The sequence below is a fragment of the Rutidosis leptorrhynchoides genome, chromosome 1, assembly GCF_046630445.1.
Source record: "Rutidosis leptorrhynchoides isolate AG116_Rl617_1_P2 chromosome 1, CSIRO_AGI_Rlap_v1, whole genome shotgun sequence".
Classification (NCBI taxonomy): domain Eukaryota; kingdom Viridiplantae; phylum Streptophyta; class Magnoliopsida; order Asterales; family Asteraceae; genus Rutidosis; species Rutidosis leptorrhynchoides.
In genome coordinates this window covers 661,606,784-661,615,092 of record NC_092333.1, presented here as the reverse complement: position 1 = coordinate 661,615,092, position 8,309 = coordinate 661,606,784, and positions in this window count along the sequence as shown.

Here is an 8,309-nt window from a genome sequence, read left to right as displayed (position 1 = left end):
AAGTTTGAACATTGAGTTTATCCTTCTCCAACAAAGAAGGAAGTGTGTTTTGGTTTACGTTTTGATTATTTGACATCTACAACAGATATAAGATTCAATTTAGTATTTTCGATATTAAGCTTTAATAAATTAACTACCCAAGTTTTTATAATATTTTTAATCACGTCTAGTTTTGTTGAACAATTGTCAAAATTGACTGTTTTATCATGTTTTAAAGCCTTATAAAAAACTATAGTCTAATTTTACAAGAATTGGGAAACTATGTGAAATGTTAAAATGTTTCGATTGCCATGATCATTCAACTATAGTATTAAGTCAGATTGACTTTTTGAAATGACTTTTGATAAACTTTTGTATGTTGATCTCGAGCATTAGGATTGTGATACACTATGACATGACCTACCTTGATAGACATTTATTGACCAACATATGTTCTCTAGGTTGAGATCTACGGTTATTTGGTAATCCGAGTTTTAGTCACATTTTGGTGAACTACTTTATATGCTGCTAAGGTGAGTTTCATTGCTCCCTTTTAATTGCTTTTGCAATCTATATTTTTGGGCTGAGAATACATGCACTCTATTTTAAACGCAATGGATACAAGTACATACTAAATTCTACACCGAGTTTGAACCGAAAATCCCTTAGCTTTGGTAACTAGTAACTGCCAGTTATAAGAACTGGTGGGCGCGAGTAGTAGTATATGGATCCATAGGGCTTGACATCCCCGTCTGTTCCAGGTATAGAAACCCTAGCCTGAACTATAAAACAGACGTATGCTATTTGAGGTTAGTACACGTTAGTTTGCGTGTATTGTAAATGTTGGTTGCGTGTATGTTAAAACAGGGGTACTTATTAAAACGTTAAAGTTTAGTTACCAGGGTGCTCAATCTTGTAGAATATTTTGATAAACGTTTCTGGATGAAACAACTGAAATCTTGTGATCCACCTTTATATACATATTATGTGCAACACTAAAACTATGAACTCACCAACCATTGTGTTGACACTTATTTGCATGTTTATTCTCAGGTTTCCTAGAAGTCTTCCGTTGTTTGCTCATATGTTAGACAAGCTATGTGCATGGAGTCTTACATGACATATTTTTCAAGGAAACGTTGCATTCACCAAATCATCACCATGTATCTTATTTTGACTGCATTGTCAACGGAAGTATTATTGTAAACTATTATTTACGATGATTGTCTATATGTAGAAATCATCAGATGTCAAAAACTTTTGATTTAAATATTCATTTATGGTGTGCCTTTTCAAAAGAATGCAATGTTTACAAAACGTATCATATAGAGGTCAAATACCTCGTAATGAAATCGATGAATGACGTGTTCGCCCATATGGATTTGGAGCGATCGTCACAGTTGGTATCAGAGCGTTGGTCTTAGTGAACCAGGTCTTGCATAAGTGTGTCTAACTGATATTTGTTAGGATGCATTAGTAAGTCTGGACTTCGACTGTGTCTGCATGTCAAAAGTTTTGCTTATCACTTCTTGTCGAAAATTACCTACTTATCATTCTTAGTCTAAACGCGTCTTACTGCATTGATTGCATAGATAGTGTATAGACAAGTTCATATCTTGGCATATCTATTACAGTAAACTTTGTTTGACATCTTTCGTAAAATCCTCCGTAACTTATGGGATTCTGGTATTATAAATACATATGTAAACTATGTATTAAGGAGTACTAAATTAGTCATATAATCTATTTCATTCCAAAAATCTTTTCCTTGATTACACGAAATGGATCATGTATCTAGTTCAAATTCCTTAGGTTCCGACAGCTATTCCAATATGGATTTCCACTCGAGCTCCGAAAGCAGCATAACCGGAATGGATCAATCGATTAGCCATCATCTATTCTGGATGAATTGGGGATGGGTTCGTAGCCTACTTAATCATTGGAGACATGAAGAAGGCGATCCTTTCCATCCACCACATTCCCCTCTTGTGCATGACATAACATCTAGAAAACTATACAGACATATATTGGCGTCTAGCAACACGTCAATGCCCCCGAAACTATACAAGTGTTTGTTTCAGCTAAATGAACTATCATTATTATTAAAAATGATTTTAATGATTGAATGTCTAATGTCCCTTTATTACCAGATACCAAGTTGACATAAGGCATTGATCTAGTCATTCTCATTTGTCAACTAATTCTGTTTCTCGATCTAGAAAATTTGAATGTGATCACCAAGTTAAAATTGATCTACAATCAATATAGCTTGGACACGGCCGTGTAAATATCCATTCACTTTCATCGAGGGGCCCAGTGGTATCATACTCTCACATAGAGGAATAAATCCCATTTTGATTATATGCGTTCGTCATGTACTTCACATCATACCCAATGATGACCTTTATAACTACCTTGTTCAGGATAGCGTTTAACCATATCAAAGTATAATATGTCATACAATCAAAAACTAACATATACATCTCAGGTCTAAGGACACAAAGACATAACCATTATGAGATTCACTATTGACGACGATCCATGTAGTGACATCTCATGATTGGGTCATTCCAATATTCATCATTAATGAATACATATGAATTTTGGCCTCAGCTAGTTAACTATTCACCATCAGTGAATAAAACCAAATTTCATAATAATCTTAATTCATGTTACTCCCATAACATGACCGATTATGGAGATTTAGAATAATCAACAATTATTCATGGATTAAACATGCTAATATAGAACACAGTAATATAAATGAAAACGACCATATCGGGTATCTCAATTCATTTAGATAAAACTGTTTAATGTTCCAGAGATATCCAAATACTAAATTACAAATGAAAAGGATTAGTAGCTTAACAAGTCCAATATTACTAGCATGATCATCATGCTTGTTGTGTATTAAGGGCTTCGTGAACAGGTCAGCCACGATATCATCTGTATGAACCTTAAGAATACTAGTTTCATTCCCCACAATGACTTCACGAATGTAGTCAAACTTTCGAAGAATGTTTCGGATACTTTTATGTACATGTGATTCTTTCGAAAGTGTTATAACAGCCAAACTATCACAATACATCTTTATAAAAGATTTATTGTTGTGTACTACTCTGAGTTCAACAACAAACTTCCTTATCCGGACAACTTTCTGAGCAACATCTCAGGTAACAAGGTATTCTGCTTTTGTTGTAGAATGTGCAACAATGCTCTACTTTGAGCTCTTCCAATTGACTGTCTCGTCCATCATGACAAAGACACAACCTGACTGGAATCGAGAATCATCTCGATCAGTTTGAAAACTAGCATATACTTAACTCCTTTTCCAAACCATCGTAAACCAATAGCATATCTTTAGTACTCTACAAATACTTAAGAATATTCTTAACAACAATCCAATGTTCTTAACCTAGATTTTGTTGACAACGACTCGTCAAACTCAAAAATAACGAGACATCATTTTAGTACATAACATGGCATACATAATGGATCATATAGCCAAAGCATATGGGATACATTTCATTCGTCATATCTCATCATGTGTGATAAGACTTTGAGACTTGCTCAAGGTTATGCCCTTTTGCACAGGCAATGCTCCAAGGTTGGAGTAATGCATGCTAAATCTCTATAAGATAAGATATGTACATTAATTCAAACCAATAAGCCATTTGAATCTATATTTATAGATCATGATTCCTAGTATATAAGTAGCTTCTCCAAGATCCTTTAAAGAAAACACATTTTCAAGCCAAGACTTGACATCTTGCAAGTTGAAATGTTATTTCCAATAAATAGTATGTCATCAACATACAAGATCAAGATGACTACTTTGTTCCTACTAGATTTAATGTAAACACATAGCTTATCTTAGTTTTGAGAAAAACCAAACTCTTTGATAATCTCTTCAAACTTAAGATTCTAGCTCCTGAATGCTTGCTTTAATCCATAAATAGATTTTGGAAGCTTGCTTACTTTAATAGGATGCTTAGTATATATAGATCCTTTCAGCTGAACCATATATACGTCCTCGCTTAGGTCGCCATTTAGAAAAGCGATTATGATATCCATTTACTATACTTCATAATCATGAAAAGTAGATATGGCAATAATTATCCTAATTTATAAAGCTCGCGATCAGTGGAAAAGTTTCATCATAACCTTTTGCCACGAATCGAGCTTTAAAAGTGTTTACATTACCGTCCATGCTAGTCTTCTCTTTGAAGACTCATTTACACCCCATTGTCTTACAAATGGGTGGAAGATCAATCAAGTCACATACTTGATTATCTTTCATGGACTGCATATTTGCATTCATAGTATCTTGCCATTTTTAAGATTCGTGATCTTATATGGCCTCACGGTAGCTAGAGGGTTCATAATCCTCTAGGTGAGGTTCATCTGAATTAATCAGATAATCAAACCTCTTATTCCGATGAGGAGTTCTACCAGGCCTATGAAGTTCAGGTTCAATACATTCTGACTCACCAACAATGCGCTCAGATTCAACGTGTGGATTACTAGTGCTTAAAGAAGGTATGTTACTTTGTGGTTCTTGAATTTCTTCAAGATCTACTTTACTCCCACTAAATTCTTATAAGAGAAGATCTCCTTTTAAGAATTCAGTAGACCGAGCAGAAAACACTTTGTTTTCAGCTTTGTAGTAGAAGTAGTAAACCATTGTTTCCTTTGGGTATCCCATAAAGTGAAATTTAGTAATTCAGGGTTTAAATTTGTTTGAAGTGTCATGCTTCACATACACTTCACAACTCCAGAATTTCAAATAAGACAGCTTGGGAATCTTCCCATGCCATACTTCATATGGTGTCTTTTCTACCTTCTTGGTTGGAACCATATTGAGTATGCGTGCAGCAGACTCTAATGCATAACCCCAAAAAGACAATGGTAGAGTAGTCAGACTCATCATAGATCAAACCATATCAAGTAAAGTTCGATTCCTCCATTCAGACTCACCATTGAGTAGTGGTGTGTGAGATGGAGTGAATTGTAAGACAATACCACAATTCTACAGGTGGTTCAAAAACTCTTGACTCATATACTCAGTTCATCCATCAGAGTGAAGTGATTTAATGATATTTCCAAGCTGACTCTTTACTTCATTTTGAAAGACTTTTGAACATTTCAAAAACTTCATGTTTATGTTTCAGCAATTAAAACATAACCATATCTACTATAACCATCGGTTATTGTAACGAAGTAAGACTTACCATTTCTAGACATTGTTCTAAAGGGCCACATATATCAATATGTATTAGTCCTAAAAGATATGTAGCTCTTTCACCTAAGTTGGAGAAATGAGCTTTTGTCATCCTTTTACATAAACATTACTCACATACATCAAATGACTTAAAACCATTTGATTCCAAAAGTCCATAAGAATGGAGTTTTGAAATGCGTTGTTTATATGACCAAGATGACAATGTCGTAGATAGGTCTTATTCAAGCGTTTCTTGAATTGCTTGGCGGTACAGGTATACATAGAATTCTCATTTGAAATTACACCATGCATATCAATTTCAAAAATACCATCACTTGGATAGGCATTAAGATAAAAAAAATATTATCCTTAGAAATTGAAATATCAAAGTGCGTAAATGCAAGTTTAAAACCAGCATCTTTCAAATCATATTGCTCATAATACTAGGAGCATTATAACATTGTTCCAACAAAACAATAATATCACTTGCAAGAGTAAGCTCATAGTGACCAATGACTTTAATCGAAGCTTGATTCTCATTGCCCACTCGCAACTTCAGTGTGCCTTTCTTCAGTCTATTACTTCTTCTCATTCCTTTTATATTATTACAGGTGTGAAGGCCACAACCGGTTAACAAAGATCCAGGAATCACTAGAAAAAGTATATAACTGTATATGAAATATACCTGATTTTGCTAGTCTTACCAGCATTGCCTTTTCTCAGCTCAGATTGGTAGATAGGACAACTTCCTTCTCCAATTGCCAACCTTTCCACAATGGAAACATTTGGCGTCTTTTGTTGGACTTTCTTTCTTGGAAGGTGGAATAATTTCCTTGGCAAATGATTTGCCATTTTCCTTCCACAAAGTATTCGGCTTATTCTTTTTCACCCTTTTATCCTACTTTTCCTACTCATCGAACAACTTCCGATAAGCATTTTGCTGAGTAGTAGAAGCTGCTCAAACAGGAGGATCGGATAAGGGTTCTAATTTTGTTCAACTTCCATTCAGGCTTGAGAAACAGTTCTCAGGTTGCATTGCCAGTCTAGGAAGTTTGAACATTGAGTTTATCCTTCTCCAACAAAGAAGGAAGTGTGTTTTGGATTACGTTTTGATTATTTGACATCTACAACAGATATAAGATTCAATTTAGTATTTTCGATATTAAGCTTTAATAAATTAACTACCCAAGTTTTTATAATATTTTTAAAAAACAATTAATTTATGAAAGCCTAAGATCCACATAGAGGTTCCATAGCCACATCTGTTGATCAGCTAGCAGTTATGAAGTCTATTGGTAGGTAGCTGGTACCAATTGCATTACAAGTGCAACTCTTAGATCTTTATGGGACCTTGAGATATGTGTAGTCCAACAAACAATTATTATCTATTGGCATGTTTGTCCCATCCTTGCCTCGAACTCAGGTCTCACCGTGAACACAATTAAGTCGTCCAATTTAGAAACAGTGGAAATTCACGCTAGTCTCACTAGATCGAAAAATCCACCTCGTGGCTATAATTCAGCCTAGTCTCACTAGATCAGAAAAATAAAAAGGAGTGTTTGCAAGCACATTGGATGGCATGACTTAAATTTGACGGGTATTTTTAAAATTTTGTGTTAACGAATAATGCATGCACACAATATTCGTTACACCTTTTGTTAAAAATCAATTTAACCAATTATATATGTCGATCGTGTATTATGCGTGCAGTTTGTTATTTAATTTCTAATATAAAAAATAACAAGTACACAAACGTGTATCGTTTTAAAACAGTTTTAAAAGATGTCGCCTATATATATTATTTGAGTTTCAATAAATAATTAACTTTAAACTCGTTAGAGTTTAACTTTTTAAAATCATCAATTTTAATCTTGAAATTATTTACCGATTTTATTTGATGTTTTCATCAAAAACATTTAGCATATATTATAATCAACAATTATATATAAATGCGTAAAATAAAACACAACCATGCATACACATACATAGCCTAGCCCAAAAATCTTATGCTTGATCTCATGAGCCGACAAGGGATCAAGAGGTCAAACTAAGGGTAATATCGTAGCTCCCACTTAATTCAAGAATCAAGTGAAAACTTGACAAACGCCATCATTGTCAACTTGACTTGTTCGCCATCTTCTAAGTCAAACTCCATGTTATATCTTTATCTTCAGTCTTCATCTTGTTACATTTATTTAATTTTAAAAATACAACTAAACTAGTACTTTTTACAAATTGAAATAAACTTAAATACAATACTATGAAAATGAAAAATAAATATAATACAACTTTGGCTTCAAAATGGCCTTTCAATAAATCAATAACCAACATGGCTTAAAATTGCATTACCAACAATCATAACATTCACATATAATCAAACACATAGGTCGGGGCATTACGGGCTATGTATGCAATCACAATTTTAATAACTACATTATTAAAAATCTACATATGGCTTGTCCATAGTTACAATGCATGTGTATACCCATGGAAATAAACACTCAACAATTATAACAATTATTCAAGCCATAATAATTAAATCTACAATTTAAAGTAGTGATGTTCTTTCAATTATATTTGTGCGTCATGAGGTTAAGTCTAGATCAACCGAGTTGACTTTAAAAACCAAAAAGGTTTTGACTTTCACCAATACACCACAAAGCTAAATCTAAAGAAAATCACGCGATAATTAAGATGGTGTAAAAGCGGCTCGGATACTACTGATGGAAAACCGTGTGTACTTTTAAAATTTAAAAACGCAGCGGAATGTACAAATAAATATCTTTTATTAACTTTAAAATAAACATCATTTATTTTATTATAAACTTTCAAGTAAAACATTCACACGATTAACGATCCCAACAAGATCCAATTACACCACTAATAATTGTCAAGTAATAAATTCACAAAGTGAAGTTTAGATATACCTTTAGCGAACGATGCAAGATCGGTAGAAAGAACTCTCCATGTTTAGGTTGAAACATATATTCAAAATGTATGAATATCTCTATGGTTGATCCACACAGCACGTCGAGCAACACCAATCGGATGCTAGTCCATATATAACCCAAAAAAAAAAAAATCTCTGTATTATTTGTAATGTTTGAGA